Here is a 15945-nt window from a genome sequence, read left to right on the forward strand (position 1 = left end):
TTCCATTTCCCTCCCTGGAGTGTAATATTAAAGGGAACACACTCTATCATTGTGCTCTAATATTTATGAGTAGTCTTAGAAATTCCATAACACGGCCAGTCAGCAAATGAATCAAATAAGGGCATTCTGTTGATTAATGGGCAACACAAAAATTGGTAATGAATAAGCAAATGGGTAATGGAATGTATGTTTATTATTTACAAACTGGACTAATGACAATGGGGAGTGAAACATTTAGTTGAAGTAAAGAATTAAAATTTACCTGAGATTGAATCTAATGCACATTGGCAAAATCAAGCGAGGAGGACATTTAGAACAGCACTGCATGAGGATGCAAACTAAGGAGGTGAGAGTGTCTGATTAACTTTATGGGTAGGAAGGTCGGCTAGGGTTGAATTTCCACAGGGGGTTCTCACAATTCCACCGTAACTTCAGATTGTAGCCTAAATTAGATGGTCTGATGGGATGGATTCTGCTATCCGAAAAAACTCGGATAACAGGGCAGCTCTTATGATACTGTCAGTGAGTAAATTAAGTTAATATGTTCAACCCTGAGCAACACTACAATTTCTAATGAGTAAGAGAGAAAGAACTTGCATCTGTACAGCACCTTTCACAACCTCAAACAACCAATTAAACACTTTTGAAATGTAGTCACTGATGTGCATTAGGGAAATGCAGCAGCCAATTTGTGTCCAGCATGGTCCCATAAACAGCTCTGAGATAAATGGCCAGATAATGTTTTTAGTGACGTTGCTTGAGGGATCAATATTGACCAGGGCATTGGGTAGAACTCCCCCTGTTCTTCTCTGAAAAGTTCCATGGGATCTTTTACATCCACCTGAGAGAGCAGACTGGGCCGCGGTTTAACGTCTCATCTGAAAGACGGCACCTCCGACAGTGCAGCACTCCCTCAGCACTGCACTGGACTGTTGGCGTAGATTATGTCATAGAGTCATAGAGTCATAACGGCACAGAAGGAGGCCATTCAGCCCATCGAGTCCATGGCGGCTCTCTGCAGAGCAATCCAGTCAATCCCATTCCCCCGCTCTATCCCCGGAGCCCTGCAAGTGTATTTCCCTCAAGTGCCTATCCAGTCTCCCCTTGAAAACATTGAGTGTCTCCGCTTCCACTACTTCTGTCGGCAGCGAGTTCCAGGTCCTCACCACTCGCTGCGTAAAAAAACTCCTGCAGTGGAGTTTGAACCCACAACCTTCTGGCTCAGAGAAAGAGTGCTACCCTGTGAACCAAGGCTGATGCATAACGGCTTGATTACAGGACTGGTCCCTGGAACTGAGCGCCAAGTAATAGCTGGTAAAGCCAGAAAATAGTTAACAATGATACTGAATGAAGCTGCCTGATTGTATTCTTCAAAACAGTATTTCAAAAATTCAGTATTGTTGCTTGGGTTAGTGGGGGAGAGCGGGAGGGGGGGAGGGGCAGTGAAGCTGGTCCAATGGCAATAAGAGCTAGAAAGCTTACACCAGCCTGAAAGATGTCAGAGCTTTCGAGTATTTTAGAGAATATTGGGAATTGAACTGGAGTCAGGCTAATAGTACACAAATGGATACATATGGCATGTGATTGATGGTAGTGTTGGGTAGAATTAACTCACTGGGAAAATAATGTCAAACACCTGGGAGGAAGAGCTATTATGCTGGAAAGAGAACGAGTGATTTGGGAGATGGATAGCTGGAAACGCATAATATATTTCCAGGATATAGAGAAAAGAGCTCACTGGAAAACTATTTGACTGATTGGTTGAGTAAGTAGAAAGTGGGAACAGATAGTTTATTCACAATAGGTTATTCTTAAACATACTGGAAGATTCATTATCACCAGTTAAAAGGGTGAAGTGTTTCTTTAATCATTCTAATTATGCGGTCCTTTACTTACATTAACCCACGACAGAGCTGTAATCCAAGTTAAGGGCTAATTTTCCACATGCGAGTTTCTAACACAGAGCTGGGTGGGCATATTAAAATAAGAACATAAGAAATAAGAGCAGGAGTAGGCAGTCTGGCCACCATTCTTCTTCTCCTTCTTCTTAGGCAGTCCCTCGGAACCGAGGATGACTTGCTTCCACATTAAAAATGAGATCTCAGGTGATTGATGAGCCCAATGCAGGACCTACAGTCCGCTTGCTCCCGGCGAAGAGACTCGAGGTGTTCGGCGCCTTCCCGGATGCTTCTCCTCCACTTTGTGCGGTCTTGGGCCAGGGATTCCCAGGTGTCGGTGGGGATGTTACACTTTTTCAAGGAGGCTTTGAGGGTGTCCTTGAAGCGTTTCCTCTGCCCACCTGAGGCTCTCTTGCTGTGTCGGAGCTCCGAGTAGAGCGCTTGTTTTGGGAGTCTCGTATCGGGCATGCGGACGATGTGGCCCGTCCGTTGGAGCTGATCGAGCGTGGTCAAAGCTTCGATGCTGGGGATGTTGGCCTGAGTGAGAACACTGATGTTGGTGCACCTATCCTGCCAATGGATTTGCAGGATCTTGCAGAGGCAGCATTGGTGGTTCCTCTCCAGTGCTTTGAGGTGCCTGCTGTACATGGTCCATGTCTCTGAGGCATACAGCAGGGCGGATATCACTGCTGCTCTGTAGACCATGAGCTTAGTGGTTTGAGGTCCTAATCTTCAAACACTCTCTTCCTCAGGCAACTGAAGGCTGCACTGGCACACTGAAGGCGGTGTTGGACTTCGTCATTGACATCTGCCCTTGTTGACAGTAGGCTCCCGAGGTATGGAAAGTGGTCCATGTTGTCCAAGGCCTTGTCGTGGATTTTGATAATTGGGGAGCAGTACTGTGTGGTGGGGGCAGGTTGGTAGAGGACCTTTGTCATATGGATGTTTAGTGTAAGGCCCATGCTCTCGTATGCTTCTGTGAAGGTGTTGACAATGGTTTGGAGTTCGACCTCCGAGTGAGCGCAGACACAAGTGTCGTCTGCATTCTGTAATTCGATGCCATTCAATAAGATCATGGCTGATCATCGACCTCAACTCCACTTTCCCACCCGATCTCCATATCCCTTGACTCCCCTAGAGTCCAAAGATCTATCGATCTCAGTGTTGAATATACTCAAAGACTCAGCAGAGAATTCCAAAGATTCACAACCCTCTGAGTGAAGAAATTCCTCCTCATTGTTATGTTCATTAATAACTAGTCATTTTTATTAAGAACAGCTAGCTTTTGCTAGACATTTTTTTGAGCTCATATGGACTAGGTACAGTATCTGTAGAGGCCTCCATCTTGACTGCTGCCTTGTGGGTAGCCTGGTGCATCCTGGGTAGCCCACTCTTATATACATACAGCACCACCTAGTGTACCATTCCAGAATGACAGGTTACTGATCATTACACTCATCTCAGTCTTAAATGGCTGATCACGTATCCTGAGACTATGCCCCCTAGTTCTAGACACTCCAGCCAGGGGAAACAACCTCTCAGCATCTACCCTGTCAATCCCCTTCAGAATCTTGTATGTTTCAATGAGATCACCTCTCATTCTTCTAAACTCCAGCGAGTATAGGTCCATTCTACACAATCTCGTATCATAAAAACATAAGAACATAAGAAATAGGAGCAGGAGTAGGCCAATCGGCCCCTCGAGCCTGCTCCGCCATTCAATAAGATCATGGCTGATCTGATCCTAACCGCCAATCCACTATCACAGAACCATCTCCTGAATCTAACAGAATTAGACACATGAAATAGGAGCAGGATCAGGCTACACGGCCCCTGGGCCCGCTCCGCTACCCACAGGGCCATGACCGATCCGGACCTAGACTCATGTCCAAATTCCTGCCCGCTCCCCGTAACCCTTAATTCCCTTTACTTCTAGGAAACTGTCTATTTCTGTTTTAAATTTATGTAATGATGTAGCTTGTACAGCTTTTTGGGGCAGCATATTCCATGGACCTACCACCCTCTGAGTGAAGTAGTTCCTCCTCATCTCAGTTTTGAAAGAGCAGCCCCTTATTCTAAGACTATGCCCCCTAGTTCTAGTTTCACCCATCATCGGGAATATCCTCCCCGCATCCACCCGATCCAACCCCTTCACAATCTTATATGTTTCAATAAGATCGCCTCTCATTCTTCTGAACTCCAATGAGTAGAGCCCCAATCTACTCAACCTCTCCTCATATGTCCATCCCTTCATCCCCGGGATTAACCGAGTGAACCTTCTTTGTACTGACTCGAGAGCAAGTATGTCCTTTCTTAAGTATGGACACCAAAACTGTACGCAGTATTCCAGGTGCGGTCTCACCAATACCTTGTACAACTGAAGCAATACCTCCCTATTTTTATATTCTATCCCCCTAGCAATGAAAGCCAACATTCCATTGGCCTTCTTAATCACTTGCTGCACCTGCATACTAACCTTTTGAGTTTCGTGCACCAGGACCCCCAGATCCCTTTGTACTTCAGTACTTTCCAGTTTCTTGCCATTAAGATAATAACTTGCTCTACGATTTTTCCTGCCAAAGTGCATAACCTCACACTTTCCAGTATTGTATTCCATCTGCCAAATCTCTGCCCACCTACTTAGCCTGTCTATGTCCCCTTGCAGGTTTTTTATGTCCTCCTCACTCACTACTTTCCCTCCCATCTTAGTATCATCTGCAAACTTTGATATGTTACACTCGGTCCCCTTCTCCAAATCGTTAATATAGATTGTAAAGAGTTGGGGACCCAGCACTGACCCCTGCGGAACACCACTAGTTACTGATTGCCAGTCTGAGAATGAACCATTTATCCCAACTCTCTGCCTTCTGTAATCATAGGACAGACCTCTCATATTGGGAAACTGTGGGCAGATGCCACTTGATTTTCCAAAATAAACAGATGACGAGTTAAGTGGAGCCTGCCTGCGAATTCCCAACTTGTGCTCCCCCAGGTGAGTCCCCGTGTCCGGAGCACGCATTCTGAAAATTAGAATCATAGAATAGTACAGCACAGAAGGAGGCCATTCGGCCCATCGAATCTGCGCTGGCCTAATGTTTAATAATCACAAAAAACGATGTAATAGCAGAGCACTTGGAAAACAGTGACAGGATCGGACAAAGTCAACATGGATTTACAAAAGGTAAATCGTGCTTGACTAATCTACTGGAATTTTTTGAGGATGTAACTGGTAGAATAGATAAGGGAGAGCCAGTGGATGTGGTGTATTTGGACTTTCAGAAGGCTTTCGATAAGGTCCCACATAAGAGATTAGCGTGTAAAGTTAAATCACATGGGATTGGGGGTAAGGTACTGACTTGGATAGAGAACTGGTTGCCAGACAGGAAGCAAAGAGTTGGAATAAACGGATCTTTTTCCAAGTGGCAGGCAGTGACTAGTGGTGTACCGCAGGGATCGGTGCTAGGACCCCAGCTATTCACAATATATATTAATGATCTAGACGAGGGAACTAGATGTAATATCTCCAAGTTTGCAGATGACACAAAGCTGGGTGGGCGTGTGTGCTGTGAGGAGGATGACGAGAAACTACAGGATGATTTGGACAGGTTGGGTGATTGGGCAGATGCATGGCAGATGCAGTATAATGTGGATAAATGCGAGGTTATCCACTTTGGTGGCACAAACAGGAAGGCAGATTATTATCTGAACAGCAATAGATTGGGAGAAGGGGAAGTGCAACGAGACCTGGGTGTCCTTGTGCACCAGTTGCTGAAGGTAAGCATGCAGGTGCAGCAGGTGGTTAAGAAGGCAAATGCTATGCTGACCTTCAGCAACTGGTGCACAAGGACACCCAGGTCTCGTTGCACTTCCCCTTCTCCCAATCTATGTAGCGAGAGGATTCGAGTACAGGAGCAAGGATGTCTTGCTGCAGTTGTACAGGGCCTTGGTGAGACCACACCTTGAGTATTGTGTGCTGTTTTGGTCGCCTTATCTGAGGAAGGATATTCTTGCCATGGAGGGAGTGCAGCGAAGATTCACCAGACTGATACCTGGGATGGCAGGAATGATGTATGTGGAGAGATTGGGTCGATTAGGCTTATATTCACTGGAGTTTAGAAGAATGAGAGGGGATCTCATTGAAACTTATAAAAATCTAACACGACTAGACAGACTAGATGCAGGAAGGATGTTCCCGATGGCGGGGGAGTCCAGAACCAGTGGTCACAATCTAAGGATAAGGGGTAAGCCATTTAGGACTGAGATGAGGAGGAATTTCTTCACCCAGAGAGTGGTGAACCTGTGGAATTCTCTACCACAAAAGGCAGTTGAGGCCAATTCATTAAATATATTCAAGAAGGAGTTAGATATATTTCTTAAGGCTAAAGGGATCAAGGGATATGGAGGGAAGGCAGGGACAGGGTACTGAATTTGGATGATCAGCCATGATCTCATTAAATGGCGGAGCAGGCTCGAGGGGCCGGATGGTCTACTCCTGCTCCTATCTTCTATGTTTCTATGATCAGTAACAGATCAAATAAAGAGTAACAGAAGCATAACATAGAGTTGCACGTTAGTGGTTAAGCTTAGCCAGCTTCTCATTGTAAGTTACAAACTAATTTGCAACTTCTAAGGTCAGCCGAATTTGAATTAATTTGAAACACAGTTATTCTTTTCATATTCTCAGGAACTATGGAAGTACCTGGCAAGCCAACGTGCAAAGTTTCATACGGATCCACTCGGAAAATCACGGACGGTCTGTTTCCTGCCCAAGAGCTCCAGAGAGACTCATTGGGGGGACATCCTCAACATGCCATCCGGGTATATAACTGGTGTTGTCAACCGGTCGCCTGTACAAGAAAGCGACCCGCTTTCGTTGCCATAAGAACCGGGTGGCTGATCCGCAGCACCAGCTTTACACAAGTTGCAAGTCTGTCCCATTGATTTGAAAAGAACAGGCTGATAAGTCCCTTCAAAAATGGTAATGGGACCCAAGGAGGATTTAAACACTTGTCCGTTAGATTCAAGAGCTAGACGCACAATTGAGCAAATCACACATCAGGTTTGTATTGATGATATATATATATATATACTCATCTCCCTCAAGCAATCTGCTCAGCCACCAACTGACTCTTTGCCCCATCCAGTTACGTCGGAACACATGGCCCAGAATTTCCTGGAACGTTTTGGTGTAACGGCGGCACAAGTGCGGTGTAGCACAGTTTGTTTCGCCAGGAAATTTGCCTGATTTACGTCGGTTTTACGCTGAAAAGTCGGTGCCCACCAATCTGCTCCGCTGAAAGGCTCATTTGCATAGCCCTGCCTCCCTGCGAAAGACCAGCTCACGTGAGTTTCCTGCATTTACGTCAAGTTTGCAGGATGTTTTCCATTACTAACCAAAACAAATTTCTTCCAGCAAGTCTCATTATTTCCAGTAAATAGCAACTTCCATGCTGCACCCGCCCCCATAGTTTTTTGTGTGGTGCGTTCCCCGTGGCACGACAGCCAATGCTCCCAGTCGGTCCTCCCATTGGATCAGTGCTGAGGTCATTCTCTCTTCCTAGATTGGCAGTCATGGTGGCCCACTTTCCCTCCCAGCTTGGCAGTCACTGTACCTTCGAAAGCCTGTTCCCACCCAAGTGCTGCCGCTGCTCATAGACCCCAGTGTCCTGAAGTGTTCTCAGGTCAGTTCCCTCTTGCTCCCAAACCCTAATTTCTCCGAGGTGTTCCCAAATCCAGAGCCCTCACTCTATTTTGAGTCGTTACTGCCCCTTTAAGGCCGATTTTAACTCGCTGAAATTGTATTGTCGTAACAATCCAACTGGTTCACTAATGTCCTTTTGGGAAGGAAACCTGCCATCCATGGTGGCATAGTGGTTAGCACTGTTGCCTCACAGCGCCAGGGACCCGGGTTCGAATCCGGCCTCGGGTGACTGTCTGTGTGGAGTTTGCACATTCTCCCCGTGTTTGCGTGGGTTTCCTCCGGGTGCTCCGGTTTCCTCCCACAGTCCAAAGATGTGCGGGTTAGGTTGCTTGGCTGTGATAAATTGACCCTTAGTGTTAGGGGGATTAAATACGTGGGGTTACGAGGATAGGGTGGGATATGTGTTGGTGTAGGGGTTACGGGGATCAGATGGGATATGTGTCGGTGCAGGCTCGATGGGCCAAAATGGCCTCTATCTGCACTGTGGGGTTTCTGTGACTCTGTGATTCTTACCAGGTCTGGCCTATATGTGACTCCAGTCCCACACCAATGTGGTTGCCTCTTAACTGCCCTCTGAAGTAGCCTCTCAAACCACTACCAGCAGTTCAAGAAGAAGGCCTGTTGTATCCGTGTGTTAATGAAGACACGGAAAGCAGGAGTTGATTTAACAAGTGTTTACTGAACAAAGTCTGGAGGTGAACTAACTATACAAGACGCTATACAGGCTTATATACCCGAGTGGTCACTACCGGTACTACAGTACACAGGGGCTTCAAAAAAACATAGTTCCTCTTAAGGTACATACACCACAATTCCTCCTTTTTTTAGATAAATAGTACATAATATTTTAAGTAATCATTAATTAACATTTTTACAAGAACAATAATCTACACATTTGCTGAAGGTAATCAATTACAAATTCAGTCTCTCTGGAGGCTTCCTGACTCGGTCCGGATAACGCCTCGGTGGTGTGGTAGGTTTCGGTGGTGTAGTAGGTTCTTTCGGCAAGGTCGATTCGGCTTGAATGCCAGTGTCGGGTTCATCTGGTTCCAGTATCACCGGATCGGAGGTAGATACTATGGGTATCTCTGCTTCATCATTAGGCATATAGAGTTGTGGTGTAGGTTGTCCCTTTTCGGATGACTCTATGATCTGGTCAGCATGGCGCCTTATTATGCTTTCTCCAATGTCCACGGTATACATCAGCGGTCCTAGTCGTGTGCAAATAGTTCCAGGCTGCCATTTCTCGGTACGGTAGTCCCGGGCCAAAACTTGTTGACCTATCTGGAAGGTTCTAGTTGGCCTTTCATTCATGCCTTGAAATTGCCAGTTCTCTACGTCCCTTCTGATGTTTGGCTTGATCAAATCCAGCCGGCATCTTAGTCTTCTATTGAAAAACATCATGGCGGGGGTTTGGTTTGTAACCATATGTGTTGCATTCCTGTACGCAAACAATAAGTTATCTACCTTATGTTGTAGATTTATGTCTTCATTACCCATGGCCTTTATGGCCTTCTTGAAGGTCTGGACAAACCTTTCAGCTAATCCATTGGTGGCGGGATGGTATGGGGCGGAAGTGTAGTGCTTAACCCCATTGTTTTTTAAGAACTTCCTGAATTCTTCGGATACAAATTGCAGTCCATTATCAGAACAGATCTGTTCAGGCAGCCCATTCCTGGTGAATATGGTCCTTAATACTGTGATGGTTTTTTCCGCGGTGGTGGAAGGCATCTTTATTACCTCCGGCCACTTGGAGTGTGCATCAACCGCGATTAAGAACATTGAGTCCATAAATGGACCAGCAAAGTCGATATGTACCCTTTGCCAGGGAGATGAGGGCCACTCCCATGGATGTAGAGGGGCTTGTGGTGGGGCATTTTGGACCTTCTGGCATCCTAGCCAGCTCTTGGTCATTTCTTCGATGTCTCCATCGATACCTGGCCACCACACAAATGCTCTGGCTAAATTCTTCATTTTCACTCCACCCAGATGCCCCTCGTGAAGCTCCTTTAGCACTTTATCCTGGAGTTTGGGTGGAATCACCACTCTGGATCCACACATCAAGGTTCCTCGGCACAATGACAGCTGTTCTCTTCTTTGCGAGAATGCTGGCAACAGTGGTTCGCCATGTGCTGGCCATCCCTTCACCGTTAAATCGTAGACTCATGAGAGAGTCGGGTCATTTCTCGTTTCCTTTTCAATGGTAGAATTTGTCACTGGTAGACATTCCACTATGGTCGAGTGGAACATCTCCACTGGGTCCACTGTAGGTGCCTCTTCTACTGTTGGCAACGGTAGGCGCGATAAACCATCAGCATTCCCATGCTGTTTTGTTCCTTTGTATTCTATGTCATATTGGTGTGCCCCTAGGAAAAGGGACCACCTCTGTAGCCTTTGCGCTGTCATAATGGGAACGCCCTTTTTAGGGTTGAATATGGAGACGAGGGGTTGATGGTTAGTCAACAAGGTAAATTTTTGTCCGTGTAGGTAATGGTTGAATTTCTTCACCCCCCACACCAGGCTGAGTGCCTCCCTGTCGATCTGGGCATAGTTACACTCAGCTGAGTTCAATGAGCGTGACGCAAAAGCTATCGGCCGCTCCGAGCCATCAGGGAATTTATGCGATAATACCGCTCCCACGCCGTAAGGGGATGCATCGCACGCCAGTCTGATTGGCAGTGATGGGTTGTAATGAGCCAACACTTCCTTGGACGTGATCAAGCCTTTGCATTTATGGAAGGCACGTTTACAGTCTTCGCTCCATTTCCAAATTACTCCTGTTTGTAGCAGTGCGTTAAGAGGGTGCAGAACCGTTGACAAGTTCGGTAAAAATTTATGATAGTAATTTATTAATCCCAGGAACGACCTTAATTGTGAGACATTTTCAGGCGCTGGGGCTTTTACGAACGCTTCAATTTTTTCAGGTGATTTATGCAACCCTTCTTCGTTAATGACATGGCCACAATATGATATTTGTTTCTGGAAAAATTCGCACTTGGGGCGATTTGCTCGTAGGCCCCGTTCTCTCAGCCTCGTGAGCACCTGCTCCAAATTGGCAAGGTGCTCGTTGTCATTTTCTCCTGTTACAAGGATGTCGTCTAGGTAGCATTGAGTCCCCGGAATCCCTTGCAGTACTTGCTCCATAGCTCTTTGCCAGATAGCTGGAGCTGATGCTACTCCAAAAACCAGCCGATTGTACTGGTACAGGCCTTTGTGTGTGTTTATTGTGAGATACTTTTTAGAGGTCTCCTCAACCTCCATCTGTATATGCCTGTGCCAAGTCAATTTTCGTGAAACGTTTCCCTCCGGATAGTGAGGCAAAAATATCTTCTATCCTCGGAAGAGGATACTGTACCGTATGAAGAACCAGGTTTACAGTCACCTTGAAGTCCCCACAGATGCGAATTTTTCTCTGTTCTTCAGATTTATCATTATTAAACGTTTTCTTCATGACCGGGACGATGGGTGTTGCCCACTCGCTCCAATCTACCTTGGATAACACGCCTGCTTTTTCCAATTTCTCCAGGTCTGCCTCGACTGCTGGACGAATTGCGTATGGCACCGGCCTTGCCTTAAAAAACTTGGGAATTGCCGCATCTTCCACTTTTATTGAGGCGGTGGCGCCTTTCAGGGTTCCTAGTTCCTGTTGAAACACTTCTTTGGCGTTAGCCAAGATTTCTTTTAATCGTCCAGGTATGACATCATCATCATTTTTTTTCTTACTGGTCACCGTCAGTGCCTGAATGGAGTGCCAGTCCAAACGTATCTTTCTGATCCATTCACGTCCCAACAACGGTGGACCACCATCTTGCAGAAAGTATAAATACAACTTCTGTATTTCCTTGCCGTTGTATACAACAGGCACCCTTTTTTTCCCTCTGGGGTATACTTTCTGCCCCGTATATGTCTTCAAGATAATGGATGTGTCTTTCAAAGGTATATGCGGAAATAGCCGCTCGTAATCCCGTTGACTTATGACGGTCAGAGCTGATCCTGTATCTAGCTCCATTTTAACTGGGGACCCCGCTATTGTGAGGGTAACCCAAATGGTCTGGTAATCTTCTTTGGCAATTACATTATGTAATTTGAGACAGCTTAGTCTCTTGTTTTCGGAGTCGCTATCGCTCTTCTGGTCTTCGGAGCTACTGTCCGTCATCATTTGTACCTTCCTGTACTTTTCCTTATTGACCTTTTTACTGTCAGCGGATTTTTTTCCAGATCGGCATACACGTGCAATGTGTCCCATCTTTCCGCATTGCCTGCATGCTTTGTCCTTGAACCAGCAGTCCCTCTGGTCATGGGTGGATCTGCCGCAGCGATAACATCTCTCGAAACCCCGTGTCATTTCATGGGTGCCGAAGTCCTGTGGCTTTTGCTGTATCTCTGCAGCTCCTCTTGCTGCTGCTTCGTATGATACAGCCACACTGAAAGCCTTGTCCAGTGTCAAATCTTTCTCAGAAAGTAGTCTTTTCTGTGTTCCTTCGCTTAGGAGACCACAGACGAATTTGTCTCGTAGAGAATCTGCCAGTCCTGCCCCGAATTGGCAGTGCTTTGACAGCTTTCGTAATTCAGTGAGGTAATCAGCGTTACTTTCATTCTTGTGCTGATTCCTCCTGAAGAATTTGAATCGTTCCGCTATCAGCAGCGGTGTTGGGTTTAAGTGCTCCTGTAGGGTATCAACAATCTCCTTAAAAATCTTGTCCATCGGTTTGGCTGGAGTGATCAAGTTTCGTAACAGCCCGTATGTCCTTGCGCCCATCAGATTTAGAAGTACCGATGCCTTTTTATCATCTGCTACTTCATTCGCCTTGCAATATACCTCCACTCTTTCCACATATGTGGTCCAATCCTCTATATCACTATCGAAAGCAGTAATATTGCCAGTCTTAGGCATCCTGAAAATCAAAAATGGCGCCTCCCGCGCTTTCCCTTCTTCCCTGCTGAGTCAAGATGGCACCTCCCGCGCTTTCTCGCCGCTGCCGCTGCTGCCAACGCTGTTCCCCGCGGTTTTTATTTACATATATATTTTTAAACAGTTTCTCCGTCACTTGGAGAATCGTTCCCGTCGGACTCTCTGGGACTTTCCCCTCCCTTTGCTTGGTCCGAATGACGACCTGCTTTGCAGCGCCGGCCGTGTCCTGAGTGCTCCACCCTCTGTCTCTGTTTGCTTCTGCCTTCAGACTCGCTGACCGGCCCCGCTGCAGAGCTACCCGATCGAGCCCCAGCCCGCCGCCCAGGAAGGATCAGTGCACTACCTGCCACCAGCCCATTTAGCTGGTGAAACCACAGTTTTTGTTTTTTTTTTCTCCGACCTTCGTCTGAGGAATCGAACTCCTTGAGGTGCTGCCGACTTGCAGGTAAGTTCGTTTCTAACTCGTCGCCACTGTTGTATCCGTGTGTTAATGAAGACACGGAAAGCAGGAGTTGATTTAACAAGTGTTTACTGAACAAAGTCTGGAGGTGAACTAACTATACAAGACGCTATACAGGCTTATATACCCGAGTGGTCACTACCGGTACTACAGTACACAGGGGCTTCAAAAAAACATAGTTCCTCTTAAAGGTACATACACCACAAGGCCCACCACCACCTTCTCAGGGCAACTAGGGATGGGCAATAAATGCTGGCCTTTCCAGCAACGCCCATATCCCAAGAATATATAAAGAAAAAAAATCTTGGTTAAACACTTGAAAAGGAAAAATCTGCTGGGTTATGGGGAAAGAGCAGAGGGGGAGTAGGACTAATTGTATAGCTCTTTCAAAGAGTCAACACAGGCATGATTGGCTGAATGGCCTCCTTCTGTGCTGTATCATTTCTATGATTCATTAATAGCCAAGGCAAAAAAATCAGCCAGGGTTGATGCTCCTGAATGACCTGAGCTAAAAAAATGTGCATGTGTGGATTTCAGGTAAGGACAAGACCGGCTTTCCCATGATGCCTTTCACTGTCAAATAGCCAGCTAGCACTGACTGTTTAGTCTTACACATAGGGCTGGATTTTACCGGCCCTAAGGAGGCAGGTTTGGAGGCGAGACTGCTGGGAAAATCAAAAAGAATGTGAGCGGGTCCCGAACCCACTCCCAACCCGCCTCCAACCAATCTTCCCGGGAGTCGGGTCCCCGATTTGCGCAGGGACCTGACTCCTAGCGGCGGGAAGAGGGTTACAGCCACTTAACTGCTTGTTAACAGGTGGTTAACAGGCAGTAAAGAGGCTTTTTCCCATTTTGCGACTTCTACTGCGGGCTTCCCGATATCGGGGAACCCCGCCAGGGTAAGTGAGGCGTGCTGTGGGTCTGTTGTTATGTTGGTGTTTGGATGACAGCTGCAGAAGTGGTGTGAAGGGTGCAATGTGACACTGGTGAGTATCAGAGGGAAGGAAATGTTGGGAAAGTCATTTTTAATGTGGTTAGATTTTTCAGTAGGTGACAAGCTTTGACGTGTTTGTGGGGCCTCGCCTCATTGGGAGAAGTGACAGATCACTTCTATACCCTCACCTGCAGCTGCCATCTGTTTTATCCTAAGGGGAGAGTCATTGGAGAGCCTAGGTGCAAGGGCTCACCTTTGAACAGTGATTGTCAGTGTTTGACAACACCTCAAAGCTGTCAAACACTGTCAAATCATCTGTCAAAAAATTATGGTTCATGTGCCTTTAAGAAACCGGAAGATGAAGCGTCATCAACTATCGTCATCTGACACTGGCTTTCCCTTAATTGGCTGGCAAGCCCGCAGGGTGGGCTTAACAAGGCCAATCAGGAGAAAATAGCGTCTGTGCGTTGGACGTCACTGGGGGCGGGACTAGAACCCGGAAGGCAGCAGTCCCACCCCCAACTCGTCTCGGTGAGTAAAATTCAGCCCATAGTCTCGGTACCGGCGAACGGCCATGGAACCGTACCCCAGCGCTTTCAGGAGACGGAAAACATATTTGCTTAATGCTTAAGCAAATTAAGCAAATATCTGCAATTATACATGTGCACAGTACACATGTTTAAAAGTGTATTCTCTATTGTACCTGCATATACATAAGGCCATGCATGCAGATATTTATTTTGTAGAACTATAGACTTCAGTGAAAGTTGAGGTTATTTATAATGTGAGTGGAGGCCATTTGGTTTAAATGTTTCCTTTTGCTCCCTTGGACCGATAATGGCGGTTGTTGTTTACACAGCTTCTGTAAAAACATCGAAGTAACTGAGCATGAATGCAGTCAGGGAAAGGAGAGAGCCAGAAGTGGCACACATGAATACAATGGGACACAGTTGTGATTAGTACACCAAGCCACCATTCATGTGGGGCCCTCTCCTTGGCCTGTAAGGCAACAGCCGAGTTAAGCCGGTTTCCGGCACACATTTATTAGTGAGCCGACCTTTTTACAGTACTTCATTTTACTGTTGGCTCTAAAATTAAGCCACTTATTACTTAGGAAAGTTTTCAAATTTACTACGCGTCACTTCACCTATCTTGAATTCGGAAAGATTTTGAATCCAGCTGATCATAACGCTTCATTTTAATCGTCCCGTTCCAGAATTTATTACTTTTTGAGCCAAAAGTTGCTGCAATGGCACAACTCGCAGCAAGTGACGTGAATTGGACTTTTTCTTTTACCTCACCCTTCAGATCGCATTATGCCTGTGCTGGAAATTGCTGGAAATGAGAATCGGTAACGCCGCAGTGATGCCAATGTCACATCTGGGACCTCATGAACGTGGTACCCAATGGGCCATCCCCTTAACCAATGATAGAAAGCAGCAGGGCGAATGACGGAGAAGGGAACAGGATAAATTAGAGTCAAGTTAGAGACAAAAAGAGAAATAAAGAGAGGGAAAGAAAGAGAGTGGAGTAAGGGAGAGAGGGAAAATGAGACAGAAAGGAAGAGTAAGAATTTTTTTTAAAAAAACAAATAAAAAGAAAGAAAGATTGCATTTCTATAGTGCCATTCACAGCTACCGGATGTCCCAAAGCGTTTTACAGCCAATGAAGTACTTTTTGAAGTGTAGTCACTGTTGTAATGTAGGAAACAAGCAGAAGAAGAGGACATGGTAACCCATCCGATTGCGGAACACCTCCGTTCAGTCCGTAAGGGTGACCCTGAGCTTCCAGTCGCCTGTCATTTTAATTCACCGCCCCATTCCCACTTGGACCTCACCGTCCTCGGCCTCTTGCATTGTTCCACGGAAGCTCACCGTAAACTCGAGGAACAGCACCTCATCTTCCGATTAGGCACTTTACAGCCTTCCGGACTCAATATCGAGTTCAACTATTTCAGATCATAACCTCGGCCCCTATTACATTTTTACTTATATTTTTTATCCACACCTTTGTTTTGGCCTTTCCCCACCCCCTTTCTTT

This window comes from Somniosus microcephalus, chromosome 2 (genome assembly GCF_052327205.1).
Source record: "Somniosus microcephalus isolate GS21.2 chromosome 2, FLI_Smic_1.0, whole genome shotgun sequence".
Taxonomy (NCBI): domain Eukaryota; kingdom Metazoa; phylum Chordata; class Chondrichthyes; order Squaliformes; family Somniosidae; genus Somniosus; species Somniosus microcephalus.